This window comes from Aquarana catesbeiana, linkage group LG01, assembly GCF_042186555.1.
Source record: "Aquarana catesbeiana isolate 2022-GZ linkage group LG01, ASM4218655v1, whole genome shotgun sequence".
In the NCBI taxonomy this organism is placed as follows: Eukaryota; Metazoa; Chordata; class Amphibia; order Anura; family Ranidae; genus Aquarana; species Aquarana catesbeiana.
In genome coordinates this window covers 32,646,710-32,668,036 of record NC_133324.1, presented here as the reverse complement: position 1 = coordinate 32,668,036, position 21,327 = coordinate 32,646,710, and positions in this window count along the sequence as shown.

Below are 21,327 nucleotides of genomic sequence, written 5' to 3'. Positions count from 1 at the left end.
GGCCTCATCCCCACAACCCTTGCCTTGTGGTTGTGGGGGTCTGCGGGTGGGGGACTTATCAGAATCTGGAAGCCTCCTTTAACAAGGGGACTCCCAGATCCCGCCCCCCTATGTGAATTGGTAATGGGTACATTGTACCCCTACAATTTCACAAAAAAAGTGTCATAAATAGTAAAAAAGACAGGAGACACTTTGGGACAAGTCCTTTATTAAATAAATAAATAAATAAAAATGTCCCGCGATGTAGATCGATCTCACGTCGCCTGACGAGCCGAAAACAGAAAAAAAAGCTGCAACAGCAGCCGAGTGGCGCTTCTTCTAGGTGACAGCTGTTATATAGCTGAAGGCGGGGCCACTTAGTAATGTAAATGGGCGACCCCACCTACATCTGATGTCACGTGGCATCAGAGGACTTAATATTCATACTAGACTCAAAGGGCTATCAGACCTGAATGGACTAGGGGGGGGAACCCATGCTGTTTTTTTCAATGAGTTTCATCTATATTGCCGAGACCTGACAATTCATTACAGCCGCAATCAGTTTTAAATGACTTTTTTCCTTTATAATTGTCATTTTGCTGTGGTACTGTTCTAAACATGGGAAAACTGTGCCACTTTACAGGCATACTATAGTCACCCCCCAGGCACGATATTTAAAGGAATATTTTATTTTTATTGTTTCACTTTAAGCATTGATAAAATCACTGCTCCTGAAAAAACAGCTGTTTTTAAAACTTTTTTTGCATTGATACATGTCCCCTGGGGCAGGACCCAGGTCCCCAAACATTTTATGGCAATAAATTGCATATAAGCCTTTAGAATGAGCACTTTTGGTTTTTTATGTTAATGTCCCATAGACTTTAATGGTGTTCCGCTTTCGAATTTGCCGCAAACACTTACATTCACTCAAACTTCCCTAGTAAAAACAATAAAAAAAGTCCCTAAATCTATCCGGTAGTTTGTAAATGGGATAACTTTTGCGTAAACCAATCAATATACGCTTATTGCAATTTGTTTACTAAAAATATGTAGAAGAACATATATCGGCCTAAACTGATGAATAACTTTGTTTTTTTTTTATATATTTTTTTTTTTTTAGATATGTATTATAGCAGAAAGTAAAACAATTTTTTTTTTTTCAAAATTGTCGTCCTTTTTTGTTTATAGCACAAAAAATAAAAACCGCAGAGGCGATCAAATACTACCAAAAGAAAGCTCTATTTGTGGGTAAAAAAGGACGCCAATTTTGTCTGGGTACAGCGTCAGTTAAAGTGATGCAGTGTCATAACGCAAAAAATGGCCTGATCATTAAGGGGGCAAATCCTAAGGGGGCTGAGGTGGTTAAAGCATGGTTAGGTTATTAAAAAAATATCCCAAGCTTTGAACATCTCACGGAGCATAATCCATTATCCGCAAATGGAAAGAGTATGGCACAACTGCAGACCTACCAAGACATGGTCATCCACCTAAACTAACAGGCCAGGCAAGGAGAGCATTAATCAGAGAAGCAGCCCATGGTAACTCTGGAGGAGCTGCAGAGATCCTCAGCTCAAGTGGTAGAATCTGTCCACAGGACAACTATTAGTCATGCACTCCACAAATCCGACCTTTATGGAAGAGTGGCAAGAAGAAAGCCATTGTTGAAAAAAGCCATAAGAAGTCCCATTTGCAGATTACAAGAATCCATGTGGGGGACACAGCAAACATGTGGAAGAAGATGCTTTGGTCAGATGAGACCAAAATTTTACTTTTGGCCTAAAAGCAAAATGTTATGTGTGGTGGAAAACTAACACTGCACATCACCCTGAAAACACCATCCCCACCAAGAAACATGGTGGTGGCAGCATCATGTTGTGGGGATGCTTTTCTTCAGCAGGGACAGGGAAACTGGTCAGAGTTGATGGGGAGATGGATTGAGCCAAATACAGGGCAATCTTAGAAGAAAACTTGTTATAGTCTGCAAAAGACTTCCGACTGGGGGGAAGGTTCACCTTCCAGCACAACAACAAACATACAACAACTAAACATAGAGCCAGCGCTACAATGGAATGGTTTAGATCAAAGTATACTCATGTGTTAGAATGGCCCAGTCAAAGTCCAGACCTAAATCCAATTGAGAATCTGTGGCAAGACTTGAAAGTTGCTGTTCACAGACGCTCTCCATCCAATCTGACAGAGCTTGAGCTATTTTGCAAAGAAGAATGGGCAAAAAGGGCACTCTCTAGATATGAAAAGCTGATAGAGACATACTCAAAAAGACTTGAAGCTGTAATTGCAGTGAAAGGTGGTTCTACAGTATTGACTCAGGGGGGCTGAATACAAATGCACGCCGCACTTTTCAAATATTTGTAAAAAAAAATTGGAAATCATTTATTATTTTCTTTCCACTTCACAATTATGTGCCACTTTGTGTTGGTCTATCACATAAAATCCCAATAAAATACCTTTACGTTTTTGGATGTAACATGACTAAATGTGGAAAATGTCAAGGGGTGTGAATACTTTTTCAAGGCAATGTAAAACACATTTAGCTGAAGTGAATATTTACCTGCATTTAATATTTGTTGAATGTCATATTGTCTACATATACAGTGCCCATAAGTTTTCACCAGGCTGACCTATTGCTATGCTGTGATAGTCATTATTTTGAACAGCCATGAATAGTAGAAGATCACACACACAACTATTAAATGACAGCACATCTCCCTCCATCTCTCCTGGCAGAAACAGAACTATATGGATTTTCAGTTTGCAGGTACTGACATGACTATTTATTTGAAATCCCAGCATGACCGGAAGACAAATGTTATGGAAGCCCCATGTATTCATTGTATATTGGTGAAACACAGACTGTAATTTAACAATGAGAAAATATATAGCACATCAGTAGAAACAGTAGAAACATTTGTAAATTTTCAAAAAATATTACAGTGAAAATAATATATTTCTCTTTGTTGAGTCATACAGAGTGAGCAAAGATGATAAAAAGACACTTACAAGTCACAAAAGGAAAAGCTTACAGGTGAATTAGGCCGACCCAAAATTCTGTTATTTAAAGTTCTATCAAACATGCTGTTCACGTGGGCAGAGACCAATCCTCCGATAATAACATCTCCCTCCTTATAATATTCATACTCAAACAATGGCTTTATCAGTTTAAGTCTACAATGATGTGTTGATCTCCTGGTCAATCCGACTCCACAGGATATGATAGGAATGATGAGTATCAGCAGAAAACAGACACAGAACACTGGAGAACATTTCATGTCACACAGCAGATCCTCTCAGTCACCGGTAGCTCTGCTCAGGAAGAGACACAATCACCGGAGCTTTATATACATCGACTGACACTGATTTACACTACAGAACAAAGAACAGAATAATAGTAACATCAGTCTGAAAATATAACATCTATATCAGTGTAACTGATCTAATAAAGTTGGTTTATTCTTTATTCCATATTTATTCCATATTCAGTACACTTTCAGTAGTTTAGAATTATATTTAATCATTTTCAAGATATTCTTCTGTAAAAAATATATTTTTTGTTAATATATCTTTACATCATAGGATGGAAAGTGAATGTCCAATAGGGTTGAATAAGTTAATGCACCCATCAATTCTTAATACTACAAGGCTGCTTAAATAGCAGTTCTTCACGCTACTTGTGAGTTGCCAATTTGGACTCATCTCAACATTTTGAACTGCTCCTATAACCTAATCTGGTTCCCCCAAAACTTCACCCTCCTATTGATGACCCTACTCTGCAATTGTCCTTAAAACAGTGGGACTCTACCAAATATTCCAGCAGATTAATATCTCCATATCTTCTACTAGCAGGTATACTTAATAATCCTTTGTTCCCTCCTGCACACAAAGATCATTTAGCTTTTCTCTGGGGGTCGAACAAAGACAAAATATTTATGGTCAGAGCCCTCCAACTGAGATAGATGCGAAACCACATAAAGATGCCACAAGACTCACAACATAACATAGACCTGAGGTGTGCTATGGTCAGCTGGTCGGTATACCAAAAAGGGGCCATACTCAAGATAAGTAATGGTTGATTGTAGAAGAGGGATGTGAAGGAAGTGCCCTGTAAAAGGGATGGGAAGGAGGGTATAACACAACCGACAAGGAGCACAGTGGGCTGCTTAAATACCCTCCCCAATGGGCCCCACCCATAAATTAAGGCCACCATACTGACCTTCTAATTTATGGTCGGAGCCCTCCAACCGAGATAGACACATAAAAATGCCACAAGACTCACACCATAACATAGACCTCAGGTGTGCCCTGGTCAGCTGGTCGGCACGCCAAAAAGAGGGCAAAAATACGAGTATAGGGAAAGCTGTTTTATTGGTATACATTACATTTATTGGGCAAACTAGGTGAAGGCTTGTGACATCTCAACCTGGGATTCAGAATGTACCGGGTAAAGCAGGAGGATTTCCATCTGCCTAATCTTCTAATGACATGACCCGCCTCCCACGTGCCAGGAGGCGGCTGAGGCTGCTCCGATCCGGAAGGAGTGCCCGGAAAACTGGTTAGCGTTGAGACTAGATTTGTCAGGAGGATACAAAAATGTCTGATGAACTGGCTAGCTGTTATTGGACTAGAAGAAAAAGGCAAAAAACTGCTACTGGACACTATTCATTGTGGGTCTGGAAGAATTTGATATCGACCCCGGTGCCAGACTGATGAGTTTTGGACACTTCCAGATGTAGGACAAAATGGTCTTGAAGGCGGGCTAGATGTCACCTGCATAGCACCTGGCAACCAGGGCCACTGTAAGTGAACTCACCAGAGCTGGAGAAGGTCAGGTAGATGCTGCTTCGATGACCGGGCTGGGAAGCAACCCAAAAGGGGACCATGACAGGATGGCGGACATGTCCTGGAACAAGGAACTTCATATGGGCAAGCGTTTGCTACTGGCTATGGGCTGATGTTTCTGGATGCCATGCAGCAAGGCTTTGACCACATGGGTCGCAAACAACAAGGGTTTCCAAGGGCCTTGTAGGGAGAGAAAATGCTCAATGCCAGCTAGGTACAGTCTGACAGTGTTGTGGGACAGGCTCAGCTGTGTGTAGCAGTGTAACACGAAGGCCATGACGTGCTTGATGTCACCTGTCCCTAACCCCGGGAAAGTGGCAAGAAACCAGCAGTAGGTGTTCCAGGTGGCATGGTAGGCCTTCAATGTGTTGTGAGACAGTAAGCAGTTTTTGAGTAGGGTTGCATTGTGAAGGTGGTCCTTCAGGTCATCGTCAGCTGCGACCAAGGTGGGATAGGAGGAGAGGTCGGTTTGGCTCTGGGTTTCTGTAGGAAACAACAGGAAATTAAGGCAGGACAGTGCATCCATGCGAGAGTGCACTTGCCCGGAATGTAGATACAGTGCACATTGAATTTGTGGTGAAGAGATATCTGCACCAGCCTGCGTAGGAAGGACATGATAGACAGGAACTTGGACTTGTGTAGTTGGTAATTTCAGTCGTGGCCAGGTTGTCTGTGGAGAAGACCATGGTCTGCCCTACCCAGCTGTGGCCCCAGACCTGAGCTGCTGCAATGATGGGGTAGAGCTCAAATAAGGAGAATGTCTGGCTAAACCCGGGGACCAAAACAATCTCTTGTTGCCATGGGCCTGTGAACAAATGAGGGCCAAAAATTTTGGCGAAGCCTGTGGAGGCTGCTGCATCTGTTACTACTTGAGGTGATGAGGCTGATGCCACCGGCATGAACATGGACAGGCCATTCTAGTTTTCGAGGCACTTGTTCCACATTGCCAGATCCTCAGTAGCTACTTTGTCTAGCCTGAGGACTTGCTCGGGGTCCTGTGCCCAAGAAAGGAAAATCAGGAGGAGTAAAATTAAGGAATGCCACGAGGAACAATCCTCATCATAAAATCAGATGGTGAAGGCGTGAAAGACCAAGCTGATCTGGGACAATTTGTTGGGAGGTAGGCTGGCCTGCCAGGAGCAGGTGTCAAGAGTGATGCCTAGCACTCTTGGTGATGAACTGGGCTGGGCCTTCCACTTAATGCTCCGCTATGGGCACATTGAGGTTGCCAAACACTACCTTAATTTGTCTAAATCTGAAGGGGGCTCGCCGAGCCGTTCAATCAACAGGAAGTAATTGATTTAGTGGATGAATACTGGCACTGTGTGTTAGGATCCTGATGAGGGACCGAGCAAATGTTTTGAAGAGGCATGAACTGTCCTTAGAGCCGAAGGTCAGTTTAGTGGTGAAGCAGTATGAGCCTTCCATGAAGGCGTGCAAAATGTCCACTTTGGACAGCTCTGTGTCCATGCCTGTGCTGATGAAGCGCTCTATGGCTAGGTCGAGGATGTGGAGCAGACGTATTGGCTGTATGAGGGAGAGAGTAGCTGAAATTGTTGCAGATCTGCACTTCCCCCAGAGACTTGTCCAGCTGCGAATGCAGAGTGGTGGCAGGCATGCCCTGGGCTGTACGGGAGGTGGAGTGGATGGTCAGGGGATGTCTGTAATCCGCGTTGGAATACCCATTTCTTCCTATGTGTGGAGGATTGGCAGATGGGGCAGAGCAGGGAACCTAAGCCCCCAAGTGGTGGCAGAAAAGTTTGGAGTCCAAAATGCCCCGATTGGGGCTGCTTGGAACTGAGAGTGTTTGGCTGCTGCTGCATCTGCGAATGACTGATGGGAGTCATAGAAAGCAAAGCCTCCAACCCCACAGAGACTGAGCGTGCCGTGCTCAGAATCCACAGGGGGTGTCGGAGGGACGGAGGCAAGATCTATGCTGTCGGCCCATGACATGACATGGACTGGTCAAGCTGAACCCAACTGACCTGAGAGGGAAAAGACAGACATGTGAATGAGTGGCTGTGAACATGTGCCACTGGTAGATGATGAGTGGCCATAACCATGCCACTGGTAGATGAGTTGCAATGGTGTGCTGCCTCGAACCTTGTGAGGGGGCACAAAACAAAAAGGAAGTAGAGAAACCAGAGCAAGTGTGGGGAGGAACCAGGGACCATGCTAGTCATGTATCGTGATCTTATGTTGGTAAATGAGAATGGAACATGCCAACTCGTGACGGAACTGTGAAGCGGAGCATCATATGAGCAGCAAGTGTGTGCGAATGTACAAGTTAGTGCTATGAGTAGTGACTGATTACTTGTGGCAGGTGCCTCGAGGGGGAGGCCTCGAGGGGAAGGCTGAGCTGTGGAAGCTTGTGATGTGTGTAGGAGAAAATCGTGTCATCTTGAGCAATAGATTAGAATTGCTGGGATTCTAATTGGCTGACGTGGAGTGTGTATTTTTAAGAAGAGTTGGAAAGGTAAGAACAAAAGAGGAGAGATGGAGAACATAAACATAGATGAGAAAAAGGTGAAGAAGAATAGCAAAGGAACAACGGGCACAGTAAAGAAGCCGTTTTGCATTCTGAAGTGTTGAACACTGTTGAGTGGAAATTTAGAAAACTCAAAAGAATGCGTGGCAACCGAGGTGAGCCAGGAGGTGACTGGCCAGGTAACCAATACTTGGGTGCCTGTCTGCGTTAAGCACAAACCTGTGGACCAGAGCCCCAGGGTGTACTGGGACGAGAAGCTGAAGTCTGGTATGGCCTAAATAGGAATCTTGTGTTCAGTAGTTCATGGTGTATGTTCAGCCTGCCAACACTTGTACTGACTACAAGCCCAATGTTTAGTGGCCTTGTCTGCGCAGGTGAAGGGAAAACAGAATGTAGTGCAAAGAAACATGTGACAGTAGCTGGCGCCTGATGAGCAGTCCAAATTGCGTATGTGAAGTGAACGTGGTGAAAGGATGCTGCAGAGTGATGTGAGGGTGGAACCCGTGTACCACACACCTGACTCAGTGCCCTAGTTGTCTTGGTTGAGGCCGATAAACCTAGTCAACCGAGAATCTGTAGAAAAAGTGACATAAGAGTCCAAGTTTTAACCTGGTATATAGGGATGAGCCGAACACCCCTTGGTTCGGTTCGCACCAGAACCTGCATACGGACCGAAAGTTTGCGTGAACTTTAGAACCCAATTAAAGTCTATGGGAATTAAACGTTAAAAATCAAAAGTGCTAATTTTAAAGGCTAATATGCAAGTTATTGTCCTAAAAAGGGTTTGGGGACCCGGTTCCTGCCCCAGGGGACATGTATCAATGCAAAACAAAGTTTTAAAAATGGCTGTTTTTTCGGGAGCAGTGATTTTAATGATGCTTAAAGTGAAAAAAAAAGTGAAATATTCCTTTAAATATCATAGCTGGGGGGGTGTCTATAGTATGCCTGTAAAGTGGAGTGTGTTTCCCCTGCTTAGAACATTCCCTGCACAAAATGACATTTTTAAAAGAATAAAAGTCATTTAAAACTGCTTGTGGCTTTAATGTAAAGTCGGGTCCTGGCAATATGGATGAAAAACAGTGAGACAAACGGCATGGGTACCCCCCACCCCCCAGTCCATTACCAGGCCCTTTGGGTCCTGTATGGATATTAAGGGGAACACCGCATCCAAATTAAAAAAAGGAAAGGTGTGGTGCCCCCAGGCCTTATATACTCTGAACAGCAGTATACAGGTGGTACAAACAAGACAGGGACTGTAGGTTTGTTGTTAAGTAGAATTTGTTTGTAATTTTGAACTGGTACATTTTTAAAGTGTAGCTCCAGCCAAAAAATCTATTTTTAAACTTTTTGGAAAACATAGGGAAGGGTTATCACCCCTGTGACATTTGTTTTGCTGTCTGTGCACCTCTTCAGAAGATTTCACCTCACTTTCTGTCCCAATCACAAATGTTTTTTGAAAATTTGAGGTTTTTAGTGCAACAAGGATTGGTGATAAACCATCAGTGAAGAGGAGACATGTTTTTCCCATATTAACTCTTACAGGAGAGAATTTCCCTTCCTAGGGGTAGATTTCATTTCACTTCCTGTTGTCTCCTTCTGTTTGCAAGTAGGAGTCGTTTGTGAGTTGGATGTTTGAAAGTAGGGGCCTGCCCTATATACTCTGCAGAAATTGGAGCCTTAGGTGTTGGTGTTGCCACAACACTGTAAGCCCTCACAGTTACTCTTGGTGGGCGGAGGAACGGGCCCTGCTCTGAAATATTAGATCAAGAATTGTAATTACATGCCATTGTTGAACAGTGGTAGAAAAATTGGGCCTTTGGTGGTGGTGCTGCTGCCACAACACTGTAAATCCTCACAGTTACTCTTGGTGGGCGTTGGAACGGGCCCTGCTGTGAAATATTATATCAAGAATTGTAATTACATGCACCTGTTGAACAGGGGCAGAAAAATTGGGCCTTTGGTGGTGATGATGGTGGTGGTGTTTCCACAACACTGTAAGCCCTCACAGTTACTCTTGGTGGGCGCAGGAATGGGCCCTGCTGTGAAATATTAGATCAAGAATTGTAATTACATGTCCCTGTTGAACAGGGGCAGAAAAATTGGGCCTTAGGCACAGGTTCCACAACACTGCAACCTCTCACAGATGCTATAGTTGGAGTGCAGTAATGAGCTCTGCTGCAAAATATTGCATCAAAAATTGTAATTATACGCCCCTGTTAAACAGGGGCTAAAAAATTGCCACAACACTGCAACCCCTCACAGATGCTATAGTTGGAGCGCAGGAATGGAGGGAGGAGCTGGGGAAGACCCGGCTGTCATGGTGCACGTTGGCACCAATGACAAAGTCGGAGGCAGATGGAGTGTCCTAAAGAATGATTTTAGGGACTTAGGTGGTAAATTGAGGAAAAGGACCTCCAAGGTAGTGTTCTCAGGAATACTACCGGTACATCGAGCCACACCAGAAAGGCAGAGGGAGATTAGGGAAGTAAACAAGTGGCTGAAGAGCTGGTGTAATAAGGAGGGGTTTGGGTTCCTGGAGGACTGGGCCGACTTCTCAGTCGGTAACCAGTACTATAGAAGGGACGGACTGCACCTAAATGAGGAGGGTGCAGATCTGCTGAGAATGAAGATGGCCAAAAAGTTAGAGGGGTTTTTAAACTAGGCGATGGGGGGGAGGGTCCAGAGACAGTGATAGCCAGCGCGGAAGATATCCCAGAGGGTAGTATTGGGGGCATTAGTGGTAGGTTAACCAAAGCACAAAAACACAAGGTGAGTATAGTAGCAAGTCCTAGTTGCAATCTTGAAACACCCAATACGAGGACAATATGCGACCGGTCTAAACTATGTGGCATGTTCACCAATGCCAGGAGTATGGCGGACAAGATGGGGGAACTAGAGATACTGTTGTACAAGGAGGATTTGGATTTTGTGGGAATTTCAGAGACCTGGTTCAACAGCTCTCATGATTGGCTGGCAAACATTCAAGGGTATACCCTATACCGCAAGGATAGAGAGGGTAAAAAAGGGGGAGGGGTATGCCTATATATCAAGAATAATGTACAAGTGAATGTGAGAGATGACATCACTGAGGGAGCTAGTGAGGAGGTGGAATCCTTATGGGTAGAGCTCCAAAGGGATGAAGCTAAGGGGAAAATAATACTGGGCGTATGCTATAGGCCCCCTAACCTGAGGGAGGAAGTGGAGACAGATCTCCTATCACAAATTGGATTAGCAGCAAGGATGGGAAGCGTTATCATAATGGGGGATTTTAATTATCCAGACATAGACTGGGCGGAGGGAACCGTGCATTCACTTAAGGCTCGCCAGTTCCTTAATGTCTTGCAGGACAATTTTATGGGTCAGATGGTAGACGCACCAACTAGAAATAAAACATTACTGGATCTACTGATTACCAACAATACAGACCTGATCACGGATGTGGAAATGCGGGGCAATTTAGGTAACAGCGATCACAGGTCTATTAGTTTCAGTATAAATCACACAAATAGGAAACATGAAGGGAACAAAAAGACACTGAATTTCAAAAGAGCCAACTTCCCTAAACTACAAACCTTGCTAAAAGGCATAAATTGGGATAAAATATTAGGAACAAAGAATACGGAGGAGAGATGGGTTTGCTTTAAGAGCATATTAAATAAGGGCATTAGCCAAAGTATCCCATTGGGTAATAAATTTAAAAGAGCGAACAAAAATCCTGGATGGCTTAACTCCAATGTAAAAATGCATATAAAAGCAAAGGAGAAGGCCTTCAAAAAATACACGGTGGAGGGATCATCCTCAGCATTCAGACTTTATAAAGAATGCAATAAGAAATGTAAGGGTGCAATTAGGACGGCTAAGATAGAACATGAAAGACACATAGCGGAGGAGAGCAAAAAAAAAAAAGTATGTAAACAGTAAAAAAGGGAGGACAGACCATATTGGCCCCATAAAGAATGAGGAAGGACATCTGGTTACAAAGGATGGGGAGATGGCAAAGGTATTGAATTTATTCTTCTCCTCAGTATTCACGAGTGAATCGGGGGGGCTTCAGTAACCAAAACTGCAGTGTTTATCCTCATGACACAACACAGGAAGCACCTACATGGTTAACAGAGGACGGACTTAAAATTAGACTTGAGAAACTTAACATTAATAAATCACCAGGACCAGATGGCTTGCATCCGAGGGTACTTAGGGAACTCAGTCAGGTGATTGCCAGACTGTTGTTCCTAATTTTTACAGACAGTCTATTGACTGGAATGGTACCAGCTGATTGGAGAAAAGCCAATGTAGCACCAATATTTAAAAAGGGCCCAAAAAACATCCCTGGGAATTACAGACCAGTTAGCCTAACATCAATAGTATGTAAACTCTTGGAGGGGATGATAAGGGACTTTATACAAGCTTTTAGTAATACAAATGATATCATTAGCAGAAATCAGCATGGATTCATGAAGAATCGTTCTTGCCAAACCAATCTATTAACCTTCTATGAGTTGCCATCTAGATAAAGGAAGGCCCGTAGATGTGGTGTATCTGGATTTTGCAAAAGCATTTGACACAGTTCCCCATAAACGTTTAATGTACAAAATAAGGTCCGTTGGCATGGACCATAGGGTGAGTACATGGATTGAAAACTGGCTACAAGGGCGTGTTTAGAGGGTGGTGATAAATGGGGAGTACTCAGAATGGTTAGGGGTGGGTAGTGGGGTTCCCCAGGGTTCTGTGCTTGGACCAATCCTATTTAATTTGTTTATAAACGACCTGGAGGATGGGATAAACAGTTCAATCTCTGTATTTGCAGACGATACTAAGCTAAGCAGGGCAATAACTTCTCCGCAGGATGTGGAAACCTTGCAAAAAAACCTGAACAAATTAATGGGGTGGGTGACTACATGGCAAATGAGGTTCAATGTAGAAAAATGTAAAATAATGCATTTGGGTGGCAAAAATATGAATGCAATCTATACAATAGGAGGAGAACTTCTGGGGGAATCTAGGATGGAAAAGGACCTGGGGGTCCTAGTAGATGATAGGCTCAGCAATGGCATGCAATGCCAAGCTTCTGCTAATAAAGCAAACAGAATATTGGCATGCCTTAAAAGGGGGATCAACTCCAGAGATAAAACGATAATTCTCCCGCTCTACAAGACTCTGGTCCGGCCGCACCTGGAGTATGCTGTCCAGTTCTGGGCACCAGTCCTCAGGAGGGATGTGCTGGAAATGGAGCGAGTACAAAGAAGGGCAACAAAGCTAATAAAGGGTCTGGAGAATCTTAGTTATGAGGAAAGGTTGCGAGCACTGAACTTATTCTCTCTGGAGAAGAGACGCTTAAGAGGGGATATGATTTAAATTTACAAATACTGTACTGGTGACTAGGGATGATTGGCCAAGCATGCACTATGACCCGCATGCTTGGCCAATCACAGCGCCGCCTTAACAGAGAGCCGTAATTGGCCAAAGCCAAGGAGGCTTTGGTCCAATTATGGCTCAGGGGATTTAGTACACGCCCCACACTATATAAGGCCGCCTACACGGCGGCCCTGTGCAGTGTGTTCCGGTGTGCTGAGAAATAGAGAGAGAGAGAGACAGTGTCATTTCATTTGAGTTAGCTAGATTAGGCAGGACAGTCAGTCAGTTAGCTGCACTTAAAGTGTATTGTGTATATGTATGCATCCCAGGTGTTGCATATATATATATATATATTTATATATATATATATATATATATACACTGTATTCAGTTTAGCTAGATCCGTTCCTGTTATCTTCTAGACTATTTACATTTAGTGCAGTGCGTCCTGCTCACAGTGTTCAGCTAGATCCGTTCCTGTTATATTCCTACTGACAGGCAGGCTTGTCTTGTTACAGTATTTTGAAGAAAATTACTGGTGTTCTTTTGATCCTATTAGTACTACAGTCAGGCAGCTAGACTATTTACATTTAGTGCAGTGCGTCCTGCTCACAGTGTTCAGCTAGATCCGTTCCTGTTATATTCCTACTGACAGGCAGGCTTGTCTTGTTACAGTATTTTGAAGAAAATTACTGGTGTTCTTTTGATCCTATTAGTACCACAGTCAGGCAGCTAGACTATTTACATTTAGTGCAGAGCGTCCTGTTCACAGTGTTCTGCTAAACCTACAAGTTAGTGGGGTGCGTCCTGCTCACAGTGTTCAGCTAAACCTACAAGTTAGTGGGGTGCGTCCACCTCACAGTGTTCAGCTAAACCTACAAGCTAGTGGGGTGCGTCCTGCTCACAGTGTTCAGCTAGATCCATTTCTGTTATCTTCTTACTGACAGGCAGGCTTGTCTTGTTACAGTAAATACAGCTACCTGAAGAAAATTGCTGGTGTTCTTTTGATCCTATTAGTACCACAGTCAGGCAGCTAGACTATTTACAGTTAGTGCAGTGCGTCCTGCTCACAGTGTTCCGCTAAACCTACAAGTTAGTGGGGTGCGTCCTGCTCACAGTGTTCAGCTAGATCCGTTTCTGTTATCTTCTTACTGACAGGCAGGCTTGTCTTGTTACAGTAAATACAGCTACCTGAAGAAAATTGCTGGTGTTCTTTTGATCCTATTAGTACCACAGTCAGGCAGCTAGACTATTTACAGTAAGTGCAGTGCGTCCTGCTCACAGTGTTCTGCTAAACCTACAAGTTAGTGGGGTGCGTCCTGCTCACAGTGTTCAGCTAAACCTACAAGTTAGTGGGGTGCGTCCACCTCACAGTGTTCAGCTAAACCTACAAGCTAATGGGGTGCGTCCTGCTCACAGTGTTCAGCTAGATCCGTTTCTGTTATCTTCTTACTGACAGGCAGGCTTGTCTTGTTACAGTAAATACAGCTACCTGAAGAAAATTGCTGGTGTTCTTTTGATCCTATTAGTACCACAGTCAGGCAGCTAGACTATTTACAGTTAGTGCAGTGCATCCTGTCCACAGTGTTCAGCTAAACCTACAAGTTAGTGGGGTGCGTCCACCTCACAGTGTTCAGCTAAAGCTACCTGTAGAAGGTTGGTGGTGTTCTCATACTACAGGCAGGCAGTTGATTTTGCTAGCTGCAGTATCAGTACATATATATATATATATATATATATATATATATATATATATATATATCCCAGCATAGTGCAGCTACAGGCCATTAGTATGTCTGGAAGGCCAAGAAGGAGAGGCAGACAGTCACAAGCCAATAAGAGAGGGCAAGCAGGCTCTGTGTCTAGTGCTGGTCGTGGAGACGGTGCATCCTCATCAGCACGTGGCCATGGGACACGCTTGGCCTTTTTTTCGGCAGCTGGCCATGTTGAGCCGCAACATGCGGAAGACTTGGTCGAGTGGATGACCAAGCCGTCCTCATCCTCCTCATCCTGTCTCACCCATGCCCAGGGTACTTTGTCTGGCAAAGCAGCGGCCTCTTCCCTCGGCTCAATGTCATCAGTGACTCCTTCCCTAGCCCCACCATGTCCTCCTGAGGAGTCCCTCGAACTGTTTGACCACAGTGTTGGGTACATGCTCCAGGAGGATGCCCAACGTTTGGAAGGCTCTGATGATGATACTGAGCTCGATGAAGGCAGTAACATGAGCACGGACAGAGGGGGTGCCCAAGAAGGACAGCAATCTGGCAGTCATGCTCCCCCTGCTGCAGCATACTGCCAGGTTTGCTCCAGTGATGAGGAGGGAGGGGATGATGAGGTCACTGACTCAACGTGGGTGCCTGATAGGAGAGAGGAGGAGGAGGAGGCGGCACATCACCAACGAGGCAGGATGCCCTCCAGGGGCCAGCCTAAGGGCAGCACATTGACTGCATCACACCCCAAAGCTCCACATGTGCAGGGCGCTGCAGTCTCTGTGCGTTATTCAAAAAGTTCTTTGGTGTGGCCTTTTTTGAGACGAGTGCATCAGATCGCACCGCTGCTATTTGCAACATATGTCTCAAGCGTATCTCGCGTGGCCAAAACATCTCCCGCTTGAGTACCACATGCTTGACCAGACATATGTTGACCTGCCATGCAGTTCGTTGGCAAGCATATCTAAAAGACCCACACCAAAGAACAAAGAGGACCTCTCCTTGCTCCTCATCAGCTGAGATTTCCAACCCCACTAGACCTTCAGTCCTCTCTGAGACCTGCACTGAGAGGAATGAAGGTGTAGAATTAGGTGTGTCACAGCCAAGTACTTGTGGGCAATCTGATTTTGGTACACCAACGTCAGATTGTACCAGGCAAATTTCCCTGCCCCAGCTACTGCACCGCCGAAAGAAGTTTGCTCCCAGCCATCCACATGCCCAGCGGTTGAATGCTAGCTTGGCAAAATTGCTAGCACTTCAACTGCTGCCTTTTCAGTTGGTAGACTCTGCCCCCTTCCGTGAGTTTGTGGAATGTGCGGTTCCTCAGTGGCAGGTACCCAAATGCCACTTTTTCTCACGGAAGGCGATTCCGGCTCTCTACCAGCATGTGGAAGGCAATGTCCATGCCTCGCTGGACAGGGCGGTCAGCGGTAAGGTGCATATTACCGCTGACTCATGGTCCAGCAGGCATGGACAGGGACGGTACCTAAGTTTCACGGCCCATTGGGTGACTCTGCTGGCAGCTGGGAAGGATGCAGGACAAGGTGCAGTAGTGTTGGAGGTTGTTCCGCCACCACGCCTACAAAATGCTAATGATTGTGACACACCTCTCTCCTCCACCCCCTCCTCTTCTTCTTCCTCCATGGCCTCTTCCTCGGAACCAGCGGTGCTCCGTAGTCGTTCAAGGGGCTACGCAAGTACGCAGGCCAAAAGATGCCATGCGGTGCTTAAGCTGGTGTGCTTGGGGGACAGGAGCCACACTGGAGCAGAGGTTCTGTCAGCTCTGCAGGGGCAGGTTCAGAGGTGGTTGACACCACGGCAACTTAAGGCAGGAATGGTGGTTTGCGACAATGGCACCAACCTCCTCTCTGCCCTCCGACAGGGACAAATGACCCATCTGCCCTGTTTGGCTCACGTCCTTAACTTGGTGGTGCAGCGGTTATTGGGCAGGTACCCGGGCTTACAGGATGTCCTGAGGCAGGCCAGGAAAGTCTGTGTGCATTTCTGCCGGTCATATAATGCCAGTGCTCGGCTGACAGACCTCCAAAAGGAGTTTAACCTGCCCAAGAACCGCCTAATCTGTGACATGCCCACCAGGTGGAACTCAACATTGGCCATGCTGCAGCGGCTGCACACACAGCAGAGGGCCATCAATGAGTACCTGTGCGACTATGGCACCAGGACAGGGTCAGGGGAGCTTGGTTTTTTTTTCCCCACGCCAGTGGGCCATGATCAGGGATGCATGCACTGTCCTGTCACCATTTGAGGAGGCCACGAGGATGATGAGCAGTGACAGTGCATGCATCAGTGCCACTGTCCCCCTTGTCCACCTGTTGGAGCACACGCTGCGTGGAATAATGGACAGGGCACTTGAGGCAGAACAGAGGCAGGAAGAGGAGGACTTCCTTAGCTCTCAAGGCCCCCTTTATCCAGACAGTGTTCCTGCGTGCCCGCCGATCACACAGGAAGAGGATGAGGAGGAGGAGGAGGAAGATTGTGTCAGTATGGAGGTGGAGCCTGGCACTTAGCATCAGCAGCAGTCTTTAAGGGATCAGTCCCAAGAAACACATGGACTTGTACGTGGCTGGGAGGAGGTGGCTGTGGACCATGTCGTCCTTAGTGACCCAGAGGACTCCGGACGGAATGCCTCAGCAAACCTACGCTGCATGGCCTCCCTGATCCTGCAAAGCCTGCGTAAGGATCCTCCTATTCGTGGTATCAAGGAGAAGGACCAATACTGGCTGGCAACCCTCCTTGATCCACGTTACAAGGGTAAGGTTGCGGACCTTATCTTGCCATCGCAGAGGGAGCAGAGGATGAAACATCTTCGGGAGGCCTTGCAGAAAGGTCTGTGCAACGCGTTCCCAGAGACTGGGAGGTTACAAACTCCTGTTTCTGGACAACGTGTTGCTGAGGCTTCGGTCAGTCAAAGAAGGAGCGGTGGAGAAGGTGGCCATCTGACCGATGCGTTCAGACAATTTTTTGGTCCGCAGCCCCAAGGTATGATCGGTTCCAGCAACCATCGCCAGCGTCTGTTTTACATGGTGCAGGAATACCTAGGGGCAAGATCAAACTTGGACACCTTTCCCACCGAAAATCCTCTGGGTTACTGGGTCTTGAGGATGGATCACTGGCCAGGGCTTGCACAGTATGCAATTGAGCTACTGGCCTGTCCTGCATCCAGCATTCTTTCGGAACGCACATTCAGTGCTGCTGGAGGCGTGGTAACCGATCACAGGGTGCGTCTGTCCACTGACTCGGTCGATCGACTGACCTTCATAAAAATGAATCAGTCTTGGATCACCACCAGCTACCAAGCACCTGATGCTGATGTAACCGAATAATTTTTTTTGAAATCTCAGATCCCTTCAAAGACTGCCTATGCTGATGCTGAGTGACTATCCCTGAGTAATTATCCTCTTCCTCCTCAATCATCACGCTGATAGCTTATAAGAACATTTTTGGTTCTGGGCGCCACCACCAGTGCCTAAGGCACAATTTTTCAGCCCCTGTTTAACAGGGGCGTGTAATTACAATTTTTGATGTAATACTTTGCAGCAGGGCTCGTTCCTACATTCCAACTAGAGTGTCTGTGAGGGGTTGCAGTGTTGTGGCACCAGCACCAGTGCCTAAGGCCCATTTTTTCTGCCCCTGTTTAACAGGGGCGTGTAATTACAATTTTTGATGCAATACTTTGCAGCAGGGCTCGTTCCTGCGTTCCAACTAGAGTGTTTGTGAGGGGTTGCAGTGTTGTGGCACCAGCACCAGTGCCTAAGGCCCATTTTTTCTGCCCCTGTCTAACAGGGGCTTGTAATTACAATTTTTGATGCAATACTTTGCAGCAGGGCTCGTTCTTGCGTTCCAACTAGAGTGTCTGCGAGGGGTTGCAGTGTTGTGGCACCAGCACCAGTGCCTAAGGCCCAATTTTTCAGCCCTTGTTTAACAGGGGCGTGTAATTACAATTTTTGATGCAATACTTTGCAGCAGGGCTCGTTCCTGCGTTCCAACTAGAGTGTCTGTGAAGGGTTGCAGTGTTGTGGCACCAGCACCAGTGCCTAAGGCCTAATTTTTCAGCTCCTGTTCAACAGGGCATGTAATTACAATTCTTGATCTAATATTTCACAGCAGGGCCCTGTGAGGGCTTACAGTGTTGTGGCCACAGCAACACCTAAGGCCCAAATTTCTGCTATATATATAGGGCAGGACCCTACTTTCAAACAACTAACTTACAATCGACTCCTACTTGCAAATGGAAGGAGACAACAGGAAGTGAGATGAAATCTACCCCTAGGAAGGGAAATTCTCTCCTGTAAGAGTTAATATGGGAAAAACATTTCTCCTTTCCACTGATGCTTTCCAATCCATTGGGACAAAAAGTGAGGTGAAATCTTCTGAAGAGGAGGAAAGACAGCAAAACAAATGTCACAGGGGTGATAACCCTTCCCTATGTTTTCCAAAAAGCTTAAAAAAGATTTTTTGGCTGGAGCTAAACACGTTAAAAATGTACCCGTTCAAAATTACAAAGAGTTTCTACTTAACAACAAACCTACAGTCCCTGTCTTGTTTGCACCGCCTGTATACTGCTGTTCAGAGTATATAGGGCCTGGTGGCCCCACACCTTTCCTTATTTTAATTTGGGTGCGGGGTTCTCCTTAATATCCATACAAGACCCAAAGGGCCTGGTAATGGACTGGGGGGTACCCATGCCATTTGTCTCACTGATTTTCATCCATATTGCCAGGACCCGACATTACATTAAACCCACAAGCAGTTTTAAATGAGATTTTTTCCTTTAAAAATGACATTTGGTGCAGGGACTGTTCTAAACACGGGAAACACGCGTCACTTTACAGGCATACTATAGACACCCCTCAGGTACGATATTTAAAGGAATATTTCACTTTTTTTTTTTTTTACTTTAAGCATCCTTAAAATCACTGCTCCCGAAAAAACGGCCGTTTTTAAAAGTTTTTTTTGCATTGATACATGTCCCCTGGGGTAGGACCCGGGTCCCCAAACCCTTTTTAGGACAATACCATGCAAATTAGTTTTTAAAATGAGCACTTTTGATTTCAAACGTTCGAGTCCCATAGACGTCAATGGGGTTCTAACGTTCGTGCAAATTTTCGGTCCGTTCGCAGGTTCTGGTGCGAACCGAACCGGGGGGTGTTTGGCTCATCCCTATTGGTGACCCCACAATAGGGATAAAACTTTTTCGCAGAAGAGAGTTTAATAAGACTTGTGGCCACTCATTACAATTAGAAGAAAAGAGGTTTAACCTTAAACTACGTAGAGGGTTCTTTACTGTAAGAGCGGCAAGGATGTGGAATTCCCTTCCACAGGCGGTGGTCTCAGCGGGAAGCATTGAAAGCTTCAAGAAACTATTAGATAATCACCTGAATGACCGCAACATACAGGGATATGTAATGAAATACTGACACATAATCACACACATAGGTTGGACTTGATGGACTTGTGTCTTTTTTCAACCTCACCTACTATGTAACTATGTAACTATGTAACTATGAATGAGCCCTGCTGCAAAGTATTGCATCAAAAATTGTAATTATACTCCCCTATTAAACAGGGACTGAAAAATTGGGCCTTGGTCACTGGTGCTGGTGCCACAACACTGCTACCCCTCACAGATACTATAGTTGGAACGCAGGAATGAGCCCTGCTGCAAAGTATTGCATCAAAAATTGTAAGTACATGCACCTGTTGAACAGGGGCTGAAAAATTGGGCCTTAGCCACTACTGAACAACACTGCAACCCATCATAGATGCTATGGTTGGAGCGCAGGAATGAGCCCTGCTGCAAAGTATTGCATCAAAAATTGTAATTACACGCCCCTGTTAAACAGGGGCAGAAAAATTGGGCCTTGGCCACTGGTGGCGGTGCCCAGAACCAAAAATGTTCTTACAAGCTATCAGCATGAAAATTGAGGAGGAAGAGGATTGTGACTCAGCATAACAGGGTAGTCACTCAGCATCAGCATAGGCAGTCTTGAAGGGATCTCACATTAAAAAAAATCAATTGTTTACATCAGCATCAGGTGCTTGGTAGCTGGTGATCCAAGGCTTATTCATTTTTATGATGGTCAGCTAATCGACTGATTCGGTGGACAGGCGCAGCCTGTGATCAGTTACAAAGGCTCCAACTGCACTGAATGTGCGTTCCGAAAGAACGCTGGATGCAGGACAGGCCAGTAGCTCAATTGCATACTGTGCAGGCTCTGGCCAGTGATCCATCCTCAACACCCAGTAACCCAAAGGATTTTCGGTGGGAAAGGTGTCCAAGTCTGATCTTGCACCATGTGAATCAGACGCTGGCGATGGTTGCTGGAACCGATCAGACCTTGGGGCTGTGGACTAAAAAAATTGTCTGAACGCATCGGTCAGATGGCCACCTTCTCTACCGCTCCTTCTGTGACTGACCGAAGCCTCAGCAATAGGGATGAGCCGAACACCCCCCTCTTCGGTTCGCACCAGAACATGCGAACAGGAAAAAAGTTTGTTCGAACGTGCGAACACCGTTAAAGTCTATGGGACACGAACATGAATAATCAAAAGTGCTAATTTTAAAGGCTTATATGAAAGTTATTGTCATAAAAAGTGTTTGGGGACCTGGGTCCTGCCCCAGGGGACATGGATCAATGCAAAAAAAGTTTTAAAAACGGCCGTTTTTTCAGGAGCAGTGATTTTAATAATGCTTAAAGTCAAACAATAAAAGTGTAATATCCCTTTAAATTTCGTACCTGGGGGGTGTCTATAGTATGCCTGTAAAGGGGCGCATGTTTCCTGTGTTTAGAACAGTCTGACAGCAAAATGACATTTTGAAGGAAAAAACTCATTTAAAACTACTCGCGGCTATTGCATTGCCGACAATACACATAGAAGTTCATTGATAAAAACGGCATGGGAATTCCCCAAAGGGGAACC